Source organism: Mus caroli, chromosome 1 (genome assembly GCF_900094665.2).
Source record: "Mus caroli chromosome 1, CAROLI_EIJ_v1.1, whole genome shotgun sequence".
NCBI lineage: Eukaryota > Metazoa > Chordata > Mammalia > Rodentia > Muridae > Mus > Mus caroli.
The window spans coordinates 60,219,277-60,239,165 of record NC_034570.1 but is presented as its reverse complement, the minus strand read 5'-3'; the positions used below and the strand labels follow the sequence as shown (position 1 = coordinate 60,239,165).

The window sequence follows — 19,889 nt, the reverse complement described above, 5'->3', positions numbered from 1 at the left end:
ATCACTCAACTACCCTTTAAAAACATCTTCAAGGGAGCCTAGAGGAGAACATGGCCAGCATTTTCATTTCAACAGCATGCAAGTCAAGCCAATGACATGTTGTTTGCTGAGTATTTTGATGCAAGGAATGATACTTATTGACTAAATTCCCCAATAGACATTTTTAACCCTACCTATATTTTAAGGGGGTCTGATATCCTTCTATAAACACAAATTTTGCAGGGAAAAAATAAAAATATGGTGTTTTAGAACTGTACCCTGTTTAATGCCATCATCATACTACTAAAGTAAGAGCTGGAGACGCCACATCATTGACGTGAGTGAGGAGGCTGTGAATTATAGCAAGGGACAGTTCATTGTGGGGGAGGCATTTTCTTAACCTTATGTGAATGGCAGATACTGTGTGACCTTCTCTTACATGCGGATGCTACTAAATTTAGAGAAGCAACTGACAGATGATTCACCCTTCAGGTTGGAAAACTGTTACCAGTGATGTAGTCTTATTGATGGCTTATTGTCCCCACAGAACGGATGACAACATGCGTAATGACTGTCTCTAATGGAAACCAAAAACACCTGCAAAGACTTCCAAGCAGACAAAAGCAAGATTAGGGAAAATCTACTTCATTCCACCAGGTGTTGGGAGATCCCACATATCATTTAAAATGTTATGGAAGCAAGCTCTCCTACCAGATTTACAAGAAGCACTTGTTTGTTTCTGAATTTATATTTACTTATTATTCGTACACATGCACAAGCATGTGTCAGGTTGTATATGTGGACGTCAGAGGACAACTTTATGGAGCTCAGTCCTCTCCTTCAACCTTTTGAGGGTCCTGGGGACCGAACTCACATTGCCAAGCTGGCACCACTGGATAGCAAGCACTTTCACTTGCTGAGGTATCTCACAGGCCCTGCTTCTGAATTTCAATGCCTTTCTTTGCTTCCTCTGCTTTTTAATCCTCCTCTCAAAAAGAATGAGACAGGCCCATTCATCTTAGCTAATTACAACATCAAAGTGCCTCCAAATTTGTTTCCAAAAGCACTCTGTTCATCTTTCACAAAATCATACTTAAACAACATACAAAGTGCTTAGCTTTAAAAACATCGAGGGACTTATAAATAAACCATGAGTATTTCTGCATTACTTATCATTGCAAAGAACTCCATGTACCCAAGGCATTCTCCAACAATTTCTAGTTTGACTGATTACAAAATTAAAGCTAATAATGGGAAAAAAATCAGTAGTTACATTTGTTGTGGTTATAATTATGCCAGCACTGATTGTACCACCAGTCATCACATGTAACCATTTTAGTTAGTTTTTCTACAATTCCTGGAGCAATAATAGGGGCTTGAATACTTGGTTAAGTACTTGAATGAGAGTTGCTTGCAAACCTGTCCTGAGCTACTATGCCTCAGGTCTATTCACCCAGTGAACATATGAGAAACTATGTATGTGCATTTTATAAATGTGATCCAGTAATGTTCACCCCATCTCATTTAGCACTGTGCACCAGTCAAAAGCAAAGTACCTGATATAAGAATCTAAACACTGTGCTGTAAATTGTCACAGTATCTTCACCTATCTTAGGTTCAAGCAGCCACCTCTGGATACATACTTGCCTTCCATAGCATCCTAGTCTTCGTGCGCCTCAAAGTCTTTTACTATTCCTGGTCAACAGTTCCATACGCTTCTGTGGCCCAATCTATTTTTGGTATGTGTGCAGAGTAAACAGTCAATACAGAAAAAAAAAATCCCTACATAAAGAAGTCCAGGTTTTGCTAATGTATCTTTTTGAAAACTAAATAGGATTTGTTTTTGTATGATACTTTTAGATCTGTAAAGAATGAAGCAGATAATATAGAGTTTTCACAAACTCAGTTTATAATTTTCCCAATTATGAACATCGTTCACAAATGAAACATTTATTATAGTCCATAAACAACATTAATACATTATTAGCTGGAATCTTTAGTGTCAATTACTCTGATGGCTACTCCTAGTTGTCAGCGTCACTAGATCTTGAATGAACTACAGTCCAGAAATGGAGGGCACATCTGTGATCCAGATCTTGAGGCTGGAAGACATAGGTTTCTGACCTGGATCTTGGCATGGAAATCTTGAGGCATAGTGGCTACAAAAAGCTTAGGCCCATGCAAGGTAGTACACACTTTTAATCCCAGGAGACCGAGGCAAGAAGATCTCTGAGTTCAAGGTCAACCTGGAACAAAGCAAGTTTTAGATCCAGGTGTTGTGGTCCACGCCTTTAATTTGGGCCACACCTTCTGCTAGAGGCTGACATAAGGACATTGGAAGGAAGAAGACCTACTGTCCTTTGAGTACTTTCACTTAGTTGTCAGCACATCTGCTGGAACCTACTTATACAGAAGACCAGCTTAAACAGCTTGCCTAGTGGGACTGAGTATTATTATATTCTTAGACTTCCCATTCATAGCTGTTGTTGGGTTAGTTGGACTATAGAACATAAGTTGTTACAATAAATTCCTTTAATATATAGAGACATTCCATAGGTTCTATGATGTTAGAACCCTGACTAACACAATTACCCAATATTATTTTTTTGTTTGTCTGCTTCAGGGTTCTAGCCAACATCCTACAATACATTTAATTTTCATCTCTAGGTTCATCTAAGACTTTGACCTCCTGGGTTGAGAATTACTATCAAGTCAATCTTACAACTAAATCATAGATAAAGTCCTCAAAGGACTGGAGTAAGTGCTAGACCACACGAGTGTGAGCCTTCTCAGATTTCTTTCCTCTGTTGCTGGGGACTTTCATTTCAGGATGATATGATCATACAAAGTTTCACAAACCAATTGGCCAGGTACTGTTTCCCCATATCATATATATTAGCATATCTAAGAGAATCTGGAGAATAATAAATCTGTAGTATATGTTCAATTCTGGGAATTAAAATTTTACTTACCTTTAAAAAATTTAGAAATGAAGTTTAATTTAGAAACAAAGGACAGTGATCCATGAATAAATATCAGTGGTTCTCAACCTTCCTAATGCTGGGACCTTTTAATACAGTTCTTCATGTGCTGATCCCCAAACATAAAATTATTTTGCTACTAATTCATAACTGTAATTTTGCTACTGTTAAAAATTGTAATGAAAATATCTGATATATAGACTATCTTGTATATGACTCACAGATTAAGAACCACTGGTGTATGTGCATCTGTTTTTGTATGAGTGTGCACACCTAGGTGTAGTCACCATACAGTCTATAAGGCAGCATCAGATCCTTTGGAAGTAGAATTACAAGTAGTTGTGAGCTACACAGTAGAGGTGCTAAGACCCAAACTTGGGTCTTTTGTAAAAGCAGAATACACTTCTGCACTTTAAAAAAAACAAAAACAAAAAGAAAAAAACAAAAAACCAAAACAAAAACCCCAAAACAAAGAAAAACCACTCACTGATAGCTTCAGTTCCTCTGAGAATCCTTGATGGTCATAGGAAATACAACAGTATGAAAATTCACAACTCACAGAGAAATTTAGTTATGCCTCATTCCTCATTCCCAGAACTTCAGAACAAATTTCTCAGTGAACAAAACCTTTGATCTTTAACTAACAGACCAATAACTAAACCAACAGTGTGCTTATTAGTGATCAAATACCTCAAAGATGGATATCATTTGTTCTTAAGGGGTTATACATTTACAAAATAAATTGATGAGTGTTTCATGGTTTACATTTTTGGATTTAAAAAAAAAATGAATGAAAACTAATTTTGGAGGAAAGGCTACCTAAGCACAGTGATTTATTTCACTTAATCCTTCAGTCTCAAGTAAATCAAAGACCTTGCCTCCAAAGCATTACCTGACTCCAAGACAAACTGCAGGTCCCTCTTAAGTGTGTGTAGTCTAACCATCTATTAAGCATCAGTCATCAGTGGGCTGACACTACTGTGGCAGGAAGTATGAATGGAAATGGGTGCTGTTGATTTGAAGGAAATCAAATGGTACGATAGGAGACACTATCGGGCCATGTTCACTCATAACCACAACTAATAATTCCACTCATAAGGTGAATCACTTTACATGTATTTCTAATGGGAGTTTTGGTGTCACATTTGTATTTTTGTAACATGTTGACAAGGGTGAACTTGCAATGGCTAATGTCCTTCGCCCAGGACTTTTTTTTTTGATGGGTTGACAGAGTCTAATCAAGAGAGAAAACACTTTTATTCAACTTTACAGGGAACAAGGTGATATTTTTTCCTTATATTTAATTCTACTTAAAAGCAGTAGAAATATCTTGAAGGAGTGTTCTTTTTAAAATAGTCCCTTTCCTATGACAAGACAACAATTTCATGTTGTAAAATGATGGTCAGACTATGGACATAATCAAATTTGCTATTATAGTGTTTATTTTTGCCTAATTCTTGGCATTCACTAGTGGTTTATTAATGGATCCTTGCTTAGTTTTCTTTACAGATCAATGACTTTGAAGACAAATGTGAGGTGGTTCTAGATGAAAATGTGCGGAAGATAATTGGGAACTTATCAGATAATTCAGATGCACACTCTGAAAGCGTTGAAGTGAAGCAGAACTTTCCTCTTAGGAATCCCATACAATCACAAACTTCATTGCTTGTCTTTGGATTAAATCTTTGGATTTAATTTGTCTTTGGAAAGATCGCAAACATTTAGTCACCAATTATAGTTATTAGCAGGCATCATTAAATACTGTCAAAAACTGGCAGAAGGAAAATCTTGGCAAGTTTCAAGGAAAATTGCATTATGTGTCAGACAGACAGGGTTCGATTTCTATAGTGTCCTTGGCACAGGTAGTTTTAGGGCGTTTTCTTTGAGAAGTTCCACCCTATCATCATGGAGCATGAAGTTCAATCAAAACAGAGGGCATATAATTTTGTGCTGCTACTTATCTAGAGAGGAACAAAAGACTCAAACAACCAGTTTCATAACACAATTAAGCAAATGAATATTGCTTCTCTTTTCATGGAGGCTCAACTATGTTTTGTACTCTTCACACCCATCCCAGAACCACACAACAGAGGCTTGGCTTAGTCACTAACAGGAGTATCATGTATCTTTGTGTATGTAGGAAGGGGGTGTTTCTAAGCTTAAGTATTTGGTAATAAATGGCTTAAAACTCCAAATTGCTACCCTCTGTCTTCCATGTAAAAATCAAAGGTAATTTTCATAATAACATGAAGAAAAAAAAATAAAAGGCAAAGCTGAAACTTGTGTTTGTTTCAGGTCGTTCCTGCTTTTCTCAGGCTGAGTGTAGACTACCTACAATCTTATCAGGTGACTCACTCTTCATCACACACCATGCTAATTAGAAATTAGTATAAAGAAAGTTAGTGGGCACAAAAGACATGAACTCTGATGATGATCGACACCGACTACAAAACCTCCCAGTGTGAAGTTATTGTTATAACTGGATGATACAAATGAGTCATAATCCCAAACAGGCTGGAAATGTTCATGAACTGCTGCCTCACTGTGCAGTGTAACCCATCCCTCCAAACTGAAAAAGGACTGTGTTACTGTGACTTTGCTATGAAACATGTATTTCACAAATGTGTCATACATCTAGGCCCTTTTATATATCAAACACAGAGAAGACCAAGTACCTATCAGAAATAAATACTTATTGAATGATATACTCAAATTCTAACTCTACTAATGGTATTTAATTAAGGATTTGTACTTAGATACTAAAGAAGTGCATTCATTAATAGATCTCCAACTGAAAACTAAGGTGGTACTTAGTTTTCTCATGGTTCTACTACCTTCTAAATATGACAGTTTAACACATAGCATCAAACCTGAGGTTTGCATAACAGTGTGATAAACCACTGAAACAATGAACAGATGCAAGTTAATACCTACATTATTACTGATAATGTTGAAATTCAATCATCATAACTTTGTTAATGTTTTTAAATGAGCATAAATCTAACCATCAGGAAACAAAGCTTAAGAAGTACATTGTAAATTGGATTTGAAAATGAATGATTTTGTTTTAAAGATGCCCAGACTCAACTGTGATCCAAGGATTTTGAGATTTTGTTGAGTATCACCTAAGAAAATACTGTGAAGTCAAATCTCCTCTGGGTACACATCCGATGAAAACTGTGTAGAATTCCAGATACTCCAAAGGAGATTTATAAGTCACAAGTGTTATACCACCACAGAATGAGGAGCTGTTAGCTCTAGAAACCTGAGCTCCACATGAAGGGAAGGCATTGGCTGTCTCCTAATGTTGCTACTATCAAATGCTAACATGTTAAGAAGAAATTCCTATTCCATGTCTAGTAGATAAGACCAGATGCAGACCACCATCACTCACAGCATATCTTGTGTGTGTGTTTTGAAATTCATATAGTCTTTGAAAGTGCATGTGATTAAGCAAGTGCTGAATGCCATTTTGTCATAACACTACAAAATCAATTACTGTTTAGTGTCATGGGAGGGTAGACTGCAGGATGCTAAGATATCTAACTAAGATCACAATTCTAATTTATCAAACATTTACTTTACTCTTTAAAACATTAAAGGAAAGGGCTGAGTGTATCTGGGAATTGGAAGTATACTTGGAAAGATATTGTTATTGGAAGTCATAGAAAACCCAACTAAAATATACAATATGTGTATGTGCTGGCCGGGAGGTGAGTATAGGGGATTATGAGTGCATAGACTATTTTTTGACAGGACCTCTTATGAGAGGCAGCATATGAATGTAGAACATGAACAGGACTTAGCAGAAGAAAGTTCAGGAAACTTAAAGGGAGAACAATGATGCCCAACCCCCTCCCCCCAACTTTGCTTCGCTTTTTAAAACTTAGGATAGGAGCAACTATTATAAAGGGTCTCCAATGGGCACTTTCCCAATACTCTTCACTGTAGGTTAGAAGTCCTTCATTATCCCATCTGTCTCCTTTACAAGGCTGTGAACTGCAGAAAGGAAGGCTGTGTTTAATTTATCTCTTTACATATAGCATCTGGTCCACCGGCACAAAGGAAGCCCAAGCACACCTGTCTACTGATGAATAAATACAGAACAGATGTAAAGCAGAGATTGTTCCTTAGTCCTGAAGGCCTTCAGCATCTGTGAAAAATTAAGTAGGGTGTGGATTATTTGGGTTTATTATTTAGAATGATTGGTCTAATGACTAATGGACCAATGAAATGTGAAACACAAGAAGATATAAGTAAGCATGAAGATACATGGATAACTAATGATGTATTAATCAGAAAAGCCTAATCTCAGATTAAGGCAATCTGTTAAATATATATGTTTTACTAAATTGCCATGTAAACTAATGTCTTAATGTTTATTTGTTTATCATCTAACTACATAAAATATTGACATGCTTTCATGAGAAGAGAATAAAATACCATCTTTCATAATATGTTGAAGGTGTTTTCCTATTAATATTTTAAGCCATATGCAATGTTGGGAAGATATCTGCTTCACTAAAATATATATAGAATATCTTACACTTTAATGAGCAATGGAGTTTTTAAAAACTTGTTCAGTATAGGTCTGATGAGGTTATATTTGAACATGACTTATTTTCAGTTGTGAGAGCAGGTTAGACCATGGCAACAGACATGTTTGAAACTGAATTTAAATGGTAAGGCCTTGGGACAAGGAAATAGAGGTTGTAAGCAAACTAGGAGACAGTTCAGTGGTCATGGACCTGCATCTTTCTTTGAAAGACACCAATTTACAAATTGCTTTAATGAGATTCTGTTGAAGGGTTTACTTAATTTTAGTATTGTTATCAATTTGGTTTTTATGTTTTCCTGGCATTCATTCAAGAAAAATTTATTTCCTACCAGCGTTATACCAGAAATTCTGTTATCTACCAGAAATAAAACGCTGATTAAGATAAGGACTCTCTCCATAAACAGCTCACACTCGACTGAGGAAGACAGACAGTCTGAAGAGTTCAACCACAATAAATATATTAATGGCGAAGGAACAGGTGGCCAAGAAATAGCTGTCTTCCAAGTCACTTTTACCAAACAAATAACTGTAGACATACACTATTTAGATTATATACATTTTAATAGACACGAAACTATGACATCGATAACAAGTTAAACCTAGCTAGTTATATCAGATACTGTCTTCGAAAAGGGTAAAGTACAAGCCATGTAAAAGTAAAGTTTGAGCTATATAAAACAGCAAGTTCTTTTCTTTCTCATTTGTTTTGAATTTGTGGCAGACTTCGTGCTGTGTGCTGTGGTGTGCTTGCTGTTGGCTGTAATTGTGATTCAAAGGTATTCGGAGCTAAGTTGAAATTTGCCCTGTTTACTACATCTGTGAGTCTGGCCTGAAAGGAAGCTTATAAAATCCCAGTCATTTGGAATTCCCTCACAACGCTGGTTAGATCCAAATGGGTCAACCTTCACATTCAGTTTGACTTCTCTCTTTGAACAGACATGTCTTTGTACCCTGGAGTGAATTCTAGAAACAAGGTCAATTTTTATGGCTGGCTACTTGCATTCTGCCAAACTTCTGAAGCGACAGAATGTGACCAAAAATTCTTGAACCCCCAAAGGCCTGAAATGTATACAATTAGTCCAAGGTTATGAGATGAAATATTTTCAAGTAAAAAAAAAACAAAACAAAACAAAACAAAAAAAAACCAAACCACCACAGTGCACTTAGTTTCTTTACAGACAACTATTCCTATCTTATTTGTAACATCCAATTTAATTGTAGGCACAGATGTGACAATATTAAAAAAAAAAAATCTGATGGGTTTAGGATATTGTTCTATGGTAGAGTAAATGTCCACTCAAGCTTAATGCCTTGGAATTAGTACCTAACACTATGATAAACATCTCAAAACAGAATACAGGCATATTAAATTAACATACACTTCTAGGAAGTAACAAATACTTCCTAGAAAGTTCTAGAAAGTAACAAAAACAAAAACAAACGTTAGTTTTTAACAGACTCAAAATTTCAATTTACTTTTTATTAAACTAGACCAACTTTAACATTTTATCAGTTATCTCCCTATGAGAAAGCAGAGGAACATGAGGTTTTTAATGGCAAGAGGAAGTGGTAAAACAAAGTGACAGGCGAGGCTGGTTAAGCGATATGATTTGTGACAGAAACCTTGGACAGAAAAGGCCTGCTTTTTCATGGGTGCTAATTGTAGTATCTGTATTGAAGTCCTCATGTTTCTGTGATAACCCTTCTCTCCCGCTGTCTAAGTAGTCTTTGTTTGCAAGGATGCATTGGGGTGCCTCAGAGGAGAAACTGTGTGAATTTGCTATTTATGCAAATGCCATAAGGATGCTCTGATAAGGCAGGGAGAGTGTTGTTGGGTAAAGATGCCCATGGAGGATCTGAGTGTATTCTGCACATAGAAATCATAGGATAAGAATGTGCTTGGTGCATCTGAGGCTGGCTCAAGACAAAGCTAGAGTGCTGTGAGAACTGTTTTCATAGAAATTTTGGTGAAGGATATGGATTTATTTCAAGCTAGAGTGGGAGCTTCTTACAGGGCAGTGATAACCCTTAAAAGAGCACATGGTGACTATGAGGAAAATAATTCGTTATGGTTGAGCAATAATAGTAAGGGTTCAGTTTGGGACCCTTGGCAGTTAGTGATCCCATGAGACACGATGAGAATTCTGATGACAGACTGCTAAGGAAGTATGGGAGAAAGTGGTGGATGGTCAGTGCCAGGCTCATTAGCTGAAGAATAGACATCCCGTAATCAAAAACTATAGCGGAAAGAATAAGGGTAAAAAACATTTTTATTTCTATGCACAAACATTTCAGTTAATGTTTTTATTTTGCTTTTGTTTTCAGGACTTGGGATTGAATCTAGAGCCTCATATGCGTGTTAGTGCTTTAGTCCCAGCCTTTCATACATATTCTATATTATGAAATAGTTACTCCATTCTACCAGAAGACTATTATTTTCATAAACATATGTGAGCTTGCTATTTTCCTTGAAAATTGTGCCTGTCTTTATGCTTTGTTCTGAGAGTATCTTTTTAGTACATAAACAATCCATTATGTATGTGTGCATGACATTTTTTGGGCCACATTTTTTTAATTAGGTATTTTCTTCATTTACATTTCCAATGCTATCCCAAAAGTCCCCCATAGCCTCCCCCCAACGCCTCTACCCACCCACTCACACTTCTTGGCCCTGGCGTTCCCCTGTACTGAGGCATATAAAGTTTGCAAGATCAATGGGCCTCTCTTTCCACTGATGGCCGACTAGGCCATCTTCTGATACATATGCAGCTACAGACACGAGCTCCGGGGGGTACTGGTTAGTTCATATTGTTGTTCCACCTATAGGATTGCAGATCCCTTTAGCTCCTTGGGTACTTTCTCTAGCTCCTCCATTGGGGGCCCTGTGATCCACCCAATAGCTGACTGTGATCATCCACTTCTGTGTTTGCTAGGCCCCAGCATATGCATGTGGGTATATGACACTGTAACATGAAAATTCCTCTTGGATTGTCAACAAAGATGCCTTGAAATTTCTTGTTTCCAAAATAAGACTCACTATAATTGTAACTATATGTCCCCAAAGAGTAATCCATCAGGACATACCTAGACACTGCTCTCAGGTATCAAGGAGTTAGAGAGCTACAGCACTGTGGCACTGAAAATGTCCTTTGTCTTCCTTTGCCCTTCGCACTTCATTCTGGATTGATTACTACTGGGTCTTGCCTCATGCTCTGCTCACAGTGAGTTGAAATGACTCAGGCTCTGGCTCCCGCTCACTGAAGTATTTGTCTTAGTGAATTCTCAGTTTCTCTTACAGAGGTTACAACTGTCTCTGAATCAAACTGCCTTCTGGAGTAATTACTGAGCACAACTGGAATCCTTGAAATTCATTAAACATCATTGCAGGTGGGAGCAAACGGAGTAGAGAAGATTACGGGAAATTATCATGGCTTTCATCATTTCGCTTCTTAGAAGATTTGACAGACACACCCAGAAAGCGGCTGCCTCCACCTTTAACCATGTGGTTTTTACTCATCGCTTCTCAAGCTTCTCACAAATTCAAGCTCCAGTTTGTCTTCCTTCATCCACTTAGCAAATCACCAGCTCTTTGGGGGTTTATTTTAAGTGCTTTCTAGTGCCACGTGTATGAGGTTAAAGTGCCACCGACTCTTAAGGGGTAAAAAACAAAACAAAAACCTAGCTGTCAAGAAATAATCAGTGATCACACCCTGAGTGTGAAGCAGTTAATCATAATCCCTCAGAATTCTACAGTCACAGGAAAGTAACACTCTGTGAAAGAATTAATTAGCAAATAAGCCAATTTTATACACTACTGAGGTGACAAAATTACTTTTAAACAACACTGAAATAATACTGTGTCGGATGGTTTTATGTCAACTTGACACAAGATGGTTATCTGAGAAGAGGGAAAGAACCACAATGGAGAAAATGTCTCCATTAGATCCAGCTGTGGAGAATTTTCTTAATTAGTGACTGACAGTGGAGGGCCTAATCCAATGTGGGTAGGACCATTCTGACTAATGGCCCTAGATTTTATTAAAAAAACAAAAACAAAAACAAAAAAAGCAGGCTGAGCAAGCCATGAGGAGCAAGCCAACAAACAGCACTCCTCCATGGCTTCTGCATCAGTTCCTGCCTCCAGGTTCTTGATGTTTGAGATCCTGCCCTGACTTCTTTTGATGATGATGAAGAGCAATATAGATTTTGAAAATACTGTTTCTATAAAGAACATTCTTTTTTTAAAAAAAGAAACATATCTGTTGTAAGAATTAACTTTGATAGGTGGATTTGCCTACTAAATTTACTATTTTAACATGACGTTGGAATTATGATTCATAATTATATCTCTATGGTATGACAGATATCTGGTTTGGCCACAACTTATGCTATTTGACCCATGTATACAAAAGTAATGTTTCACAAATTTCTACGAGAACCTCAGATAGTTTACTAGTAGTTCACGGAACCATTTCTTCTTCATTCTGAGCATTAGGCAGAACGCTCCCCCCATCCCCCTTTTGCCAAGATGACTCAAAGATGTGGTCCTGGCTTATATCCACTCACCATGTGCTCTTCCTTGTTTTTTTTGCCTTTCCAGCAGTTGATAACTGATGATTCTGAAGCAAAACCACTAATGGCAGGAATCTGCATCCTGGTTGACTACAACTGCACAATATATTTTTCTTTTCTAGTGAAAAGTTGGCTGATTGGAAAAGTTTGTGCATTTCAGTGAGAACATGGCCTGCACAGGAGTTACGCTAAAGTTGGACAATGAGAACTGAAGGTTGCTCCAGTGAGCAATGAGACAGGACGTTTTGTTTTGATTTTGACACGAGGCAGCTGGGTTGGCATTGAGCAACTGACAATCCTCATATCTCCTCCCAAGCACTGGGATCACAGGGATGATGCTCCACATCATCCTCCATGGTTTTTTGTTGTGTTTTGTGTCTAGTGATAGGAGCCTGGGTTGCAAAAAGGGATACAAACCCATCACATAGCTACAGAGGATGGCAATGTAGTGTCTGAGGATACAGCCAGCTCTCTGGTGCAATAGCTGAAGGGTGGGCTGCAAAGTTCCTCAAAAGACCTACTGTCCTGGGTTATAACTAATTTGAATTACATAGGACTTTGATTTGAACATACCCTAATCTCAGTCACATGTGTGCTAGGTTTTATAGCAACATTGGTGTGTTTTGTTTAGTTTTGTTTTTGCAACTCTGTCTATTGAAATAGTTGTGTGTGTGTGTGAACACACATACTCCTATAAATGTGCACACACCTCCTGCTAAAGTCTATCTAGTCTATCCTTCATCATGAGTGCCAAGTGAGTACATCGTCAGCGGCTTTTTTTATTTTTTTCAGTAATGAGTAGAGTTGAAGATGAAATACCAAGTGCTCTGGAAGCTTTCCCTCAAAGGCACTTGCCTGTTTGCCAATATCTCTGGGTTTTTCATTTCTATCATCCCCTGATCTCTTGGTGTGAAATTTCCTTTAATCCAGAAAAGTTTTACCTTCTTTTCCAAGTAGCAAAGCAGAGGGCAGACAAAACTATCACAGGATCTCACAAGTTCTCACACAGCTTTGGAACATCTACTGAGTTATGGGACACTCAATACTGGAATGGACATGATAGTTATCAATGTAAAAAGGGGGATACTGTAGAAACTAAGGGGAAGAGACCCAATATATTCCATTCCATCAATAGTTGCTTAGGAGGTGTTACTGCATCATCAAGTTTTTTTGTAGTGAGCTCTCTTCTTTTCTCCACGTTCACGTGTAGAATCCTGACAACCATGTATATACTGTCTAATCTATCTTAGTGGTCATAGCTTATTGGGTTAAAGTTGAGGTGTTTAAAAATTGATAAGGAAATACTGCATAAACCTGGCACTGAAGGAGAAGCAAGCTGGTGACCCATGCCTGGGTGGAAAGCAGTAAGAAAAGCTTGTCTTTATGTAGAAGAGCTATTGATAATCACATGGAATCAAACTTGTAAAGAGAGATGAAGCAGAAGGGCCCTGGAGAGAACTGTGGCCTTAGCAAATATTCAGCAGCTACTACCTTTAGACTCATATGATGTCCATTTCCTTATCTGCCCTTGGATTATGAAGAATGCTATAGGTTAGATATAGATTGCATTTCTCAGGAGTTCATATTGAGATTTTATCCCATTGTGTGGTTTTAAGAGAAGCAACTAACAATAAAAACTCCAAGGTTTTAGCCACAGGCTTAATTAGAATTGGATAAGGTTGTTTAGGTAGAGGTCATTAATAGAATTACTAGTTGTTTAATGAGAGATAGAAGAGAGACCAGAAGATACATATAGATGTGTACTCTCTCAATGACAGTATTGTCATGTGACCCAGCCAGGTAGTGGCCTAGTCCTGAGATCTGAATGATGAGCCAAAATAAAACTTCATGCTTTCCTTCAGTAACAAAAGTATTCTAATAAAAGCCTGCTCAGGAGCCTATAAAGGTCTTTCTGTTTAAGCAACAGTGTATTCGTATTCATTACAACCCAGGCTCTACATCAGTTCAGACAAAGTTACCACTGCTGGATATCAAATGTCTTCAGAGTACAGATATCCAGCAGGACTGGATTGCCAAATGTTCTGTAACTAGCTTCCCTCTTTAAATGACTTATCTTCAAAGCCAATTAGCTGAATAAGCATGACTGGGTTACCACTGTTTTACTTATTTGTTTGTTTATTTATTCATTCATTTATTTGTGTATGCATGCACACTAGTGTGTGTACACTCAGGTACCTCACCGCATGTGTGGAAGTCAGTAGACAACTTGCAGGAGTTGGTTTTCTGCTTCTGCCCTGGAAATGGACCTCAAGTTGTTAACTATGCTGGCTAGCATTTATACTTGACTGAACCTTCTCAGCTATCCCAGACCAGTATTCTTGTATTCAAACATTTAGATTTAGGTGCTTGTCAGTACCAAATGTTTTCTTTTCCTGTTTCTATTTGGCCAAACTGTTAAAAGACAATCTTTGGTCACAGCAGTCTTTTATAGCAGGTGGTTCCCACCTCTGCCTCCAGAACTCCAGCCCAAACAATCTGCTGGGGACTGCTGAGGAAGCAGAAGAATGTTCTAGTGACTCAGCCTGTTAAGTAGGAGGATTGTCATTGTTATTTTACCTCCTGCCAGAGGACGTGGGCAACTCTCCTTTTCCCTGTCCCCAGATAACTAAGTACTGATCCTTCTCTAAAAACCTCACCGAGGCTTATCTCTTGATCCATAACAGCTAGAAGACCTGGGCACCAGGTTGATTAATAGCTCCTGGCACAGAGTAGAATACGTTTTTTTGCAAAAGTACCATCAAACATCCTAAAGTTACCAATCACATCTATTTTTAGAATGCATAATGCATCTTGTAAATTGTCTCTGTAGAATGCACAGACAATCTTTGTGAGGCAGTGATCAGTGCAAGCCAAGGCACTCATCTTCAGAGAAGATGGAAGGAATACCAGGTTGTCATCCTTGTTTTGTTAGTGGATGGTTGGCGCATTGTGGCCATACTGTTCATCATTCTGCTGTCAAGTGTTCTCAGCAGTATAAATAGTCATCAAGTGTAGCTCCTTGGGATATTGTTAAACTAAAATCCTCATCCACTTACACAAGATAATTCTTAAAAGATAAACTCCCTCCAGCTATAAATGAAAGAAAAAGACAAAGGTTCTGATGAATGGACAATCTAAGTTATGTTGATTTGTAGGTAAACGACTTCAAGAACAATACATTTTTTTTTTAGACTTCTAATATTCTCCTTATGTCTATATAGGTTCCTTATTCCTAACTTGTCTATGTAGTTTGGGAACTTTTTATACCATAAATTAAAAGCTGAGATGATAAAAGAAGCAACAAAGTTTTTTCAAAATACTGTAAAATCAGAAAAATTATAGATTGAAACCAGGTAAGTGCTTAAGCTCCGAAAAAGCAGTAGGTTCTGCTAAGACAAATAAATGAATCCGTTAAGAGGTACCAACCATTGCTGCTGTGCATTGTGGGTATTCTGTGGGAAAAGCATCTACCTGCTGTGTTCCCCAGGAACCCTGGTATATCAGGTCTTCCCTGCAGCAAATGAAAGCTTACCTGGGAGGTGGTAGCCTAGGTGCTGATGACAAAGGTCAGAACATGATATCCTTTCTGCCATCAGTGGGAGGAAACAATGTTGAGATGATGTTGGGCGGTGCAAACGATGACAATTGTCTGCCATCTACTATCTGGTCAGTTGTAAGTACTGTAATGCTCTTCTATGGGGCTTAAAGAGGTCAACCATATGCCCGTAACAGGTGGTTGAAGCTAGAGCAAAGCTGATTTTCAGTGTGATTAACAGTGCACTGTAATAACCAGAGAGCTTTGTGTGAAAAGAGTTGCTGACTTCATTGGAATCATAGAATAAAATTCAGAGAAAAAGATCTACCTTTACATTTGAGATTGCATGTGTTATTTTGGAAATGTGTGGTTTCAAATTTGCACAATATAGTACTTAGCACCCTTAGTGAACAAAGGATGGTATTTATGAAATATTTTCACTGTGATTACTCCATTCTGTATAATCCTTCACTTGGAGGTGTTAGAGGTATCAAAGGTGATCACGTGGCATTGAGTAACATCCCTACATAAAAACCCGTGAAGAAATGGTTACGTATGAAGGGGCACTGGATGGAGCTTCATGCTTTCCAAGATATCATTTTTGATAAATAATACCTCTTCTTGATTTTTTAACAACCTCCCCCCGATATACACAGAAATTCCTAAAAATACTGTGGGATAAACAACTATGTACATATGAGCAAATTCTAGAATTAACTCTCATGTTAGAAAATAATTAAAAAATAATTTCTATTAAAACTCCTCCTGTAATTATTTGTTTTAAGGAAACATAAGCAAATAACACAGACCTCCCAGAATGTAGTTTTCTTTTAAGTATTTCAAATTTCCTTTGTAGTAGCTATATTATGTTTGGGAATAGTCAGAATTTCACCTATAGTGAAATAAAACCTATGTTGATTATTATATTATGTTGGAACTGTGAAAATCATGGGTCGCAAGAGATTAGCAAAATCCTCATATGCCAATTAAAAGATATGTTTCCAGCTGGGAAAAACAAAAGCATACAAGGGCTTGGCATGGTGTCATATAGAGAAAGCATCAGCTCCCTCATGCACAAATTCCGAATACGTTTTATAAGACAAGCTAAAGCCATGCTAGCATTGAATCGTTAAAGTGCTGTAAGATATTTAGACATAATAATAAGCACCAGAGAGTAATATGTAAAGCAGTAACCATGGTAACAGCTGGAAGGAGAGCCAAACCAATCTCTGTGCCAATATGCCTGCATCTAAATACAACTGAGTGAAGGTGACTTCGAATGCCACATCTGCAGTGTGACAGCAGCTCTGTATACTCAGAATGTCGATAGTACTGTAACGTGTTTGTTTGACACCTGGTAGAACACACAGAGGGCACTGTGCATCTTTACAGTCCCGACCCTCACTGGGAAGAGAGCAGGGACGTGGGAAGAAAGCAAAGAGTGCTTTTCCTCCTGTCATGGCTTATTCAGAAAAGAATTTCGGTGTGAAATTTCATGTGTGTGAGCAGCTGTGTAATCTATGTGCAGTGCTTTGATATTTGTGTGTTGTTAGTCTTTTGCAATGAAAACATTATGAAAATTTCACTCAAAACTAAATTAATGGATTAATAAAAGCGATAAAGTTAACAACATTGTGACCAGTTATAGATAGTACAATACCTTTAATAGAAACAAGTCAGACCTAAGCTCAAATACACTTTCTGGAATGGTTGATCACTCTTTTGAAATCTCTGTATAATTTTATTCTGACTTTATCTTAAAGTTTCTATGTGAAAAAGTGCAAAGAAAAAGGAAACATAGTTTCTATTTGTAAAGTGATCTAGAGTGCTCACGTATGTATTCATGCAATTATTGGATATGTGGCAGGTGAACATATAATTGTACCTGCTTTTTATTGACTGCATTTTCAGCAAATGCTAACTTCGTAGGTAAATCCAGAGGGAATTTATATAAAATGCAGGGAAAAATGATTCCTGGGCATTACCTCCTCAAGTAACTATCCCTGCATCACCACTGAGGCTGGGCTTTTTCTCCTGTGTGCACAGTTTTAGGCTTCTTTCTCCCATGTGTTAGAGTTTTGGTGAGCTCTGTCTCACATCCCTTTGTATCATGCCCCTACATAAAAACATCTACTACCTACCCCACAGAGCTGATGTAAGGAAATAAATTAATTAATTTACATAAAGCCATACAGGCAGGCACATGCCTAGCCCATTGATAGGAAGAGAGGAAATATTGTTATGGTTAGCCACAGCTGAAGAAAGGGGCTTGGTTCAATCCTCATTTTAAAGCAAGATATTTCATTTAGCCAGTTTAAAATCTCTGAAGTGGTATTTTATCATTTCTAGTCTATTAAGTGTGAAATTCAAAATGGTATTTCTTCCTCAAAAAATAAATTGGCTTTTAATTCAAAATTAAAAATAAAAAAACTGTGGTTAGCAAAGAAGTTAAGTGTTTTTCATAAGGGTGGGTCACTTTTTATGGTAGAGAGAATAAGGCCTTACCAATTCAAGGAAGTTGTAAAGTAGTGACGTTTGTTATGTTGTATTCTCAAACAGCTGGTGGTATGTTCTGGCTTCTTTCTGTTAAAATAAAAAGAAAATTCATGAGCTAATTTCTGACCCACACATGCTAATATTATCAACATGAAAAAATTTATGAGTTTTCTCTTTTGATTTTGGGTAACTATGAGACTGCAAGATCGCTTTTCTAATATTTATCTGTGACCTGCTGGGCGCTGTCTCAAGCCTAAGACACAGAGCAGTAAGGTATAAGCTACTGAGTGCTTTTCGTATCTTTCTATGCCACATTAACAGTGTTTCATAAGAGTAACATCCAAGGAAGAATAAAATTATGACTTGTTCTCAGCTAATAAATAGTAGAAGATTGTGTAATTTCCCCAAAGAATATATTCATAATTGTTAATTATATGCAGCAAGCTTTAAAAAAGGCTGGGCCTCTAGCCCAGTCTGCATTGATTTCATGAAACACAGGATAGAGAGGGGTTTTTTTTAAATAACTAATTAAAATTTCTCCATAGAGTCCCAAATTTATGTTGACATTCCAAAACCTGAAAGTCACTCTGGATTCTGCTGAAAAAACAAAAAACAAACAAAAAAATCCCATGCCACTGAGGGTCATAAAGACTCCCCATTAAAGTGGTTCCAGGAGATGGACAGCATCACTGGAAGGCTTCAGGCCTGTTTTCTGTCTTACACAGGTGAGGCCACCCTCATCGTGGGCAAGACTACAAAAATGTACAGTGTGCAAATCCCTGTCCAGTCCCGCTCGTCCATATTGGGTTTGTAAAGCTGTGTGTATTTATGAATTTTCCCCAGGATTGATATGTGTTCACTCCAGTAGAATGCACCCTATCCCATACCCAAGGAAAACATGTTACCATTAAAAACCGTGAGACCCCAATAGACAGCCTTTACACAGCTTCCAAATCCAGAAAAAAAAAATTCAAGCAGAAGATATGCACCAACTGGTTCTTCTTTTGTCTGTTCTGGAATGTTTTGTTTTGATTATGGTACCAGACATCAAATGTAGCCTTAGGCCTTAGGCATATTAGACAAATGTTCTACCACTGAAATATCTACCCAGCGCCTATCTGGACTTTTAAACAGTAAATTCACATAAATGTGGGAGCAGACAAGCGTGTTTCAAAGCAACGAATATTGATTGTATTGAGTGTTCTTTATTATGAGCTCATTTGACTTATGAACACTCACAAGGTATGAAAGCAGGTATGTCTATTGCTGAATAATTAAACAGAACAGGCTTGACATCTAAATAGTGATAAAGAAAGTTCTAGCCAAAAAGAAACATGGTAGAATTTCCCCTACTTATCTTAGTTTAATAATTATTGTAGCAAGAATGACTACTAAAATCTTGGCACACTGCTTTTGTGTCTTTTGAAAAATATCTGGACTGACTAGGGGGCAAAACGTTGTGAGCAAAAAAATTTGACAAACAGGCAAACATTCTTACACATCTATCAATTATCTATCTATCTATCTATCTATCTATCATCTATCTATCATCTATAATCCATCTATGACAGAATCAGTAGGAGGAGAAATTTATGTAGAATTGTAGCTACTTAAAATTTAGATGACAAGTAAATTATAAGAGTGGTTTTTCCTTTGCTTGTTTTCTTAGTTTTTTTTCTTGTTTTTTTTTTGTTTGTTTGTTTGTTTTGATTATGGTACCAGACATCTCTCTCTAGCCCTAGCTTCCTGGCTTTTCCAGAACTCACTG

At 37.4% G+C, this 19,889-nt stretch overlaps 1 protein-coding gene across 10 annotated transcripts in view; it reads right to left on the bottom strand.

Moving 5' to 3' along the window:
- Map2 (microtubule associated protein 2) overlaps positions 1 to 19,889 on the bottom strand; it is a 258,740-nt gene that overhangs the window by 62,187 nt on the left and 176,664 nt on the right. For all 10 annotated transcript variants that reach the window (XM_029476932.1, XM_029476965.1, XM_029476969.1 and 7 more), the window contains one exon: positions 18,131 to 18,208. The gene's annotated coding sequence lies outside the window, so the exon portion shown is untranslated. The remainder of the gene's footprint in view (positions 1 to 18,130; positions 18,209 to 19,889) is intronic.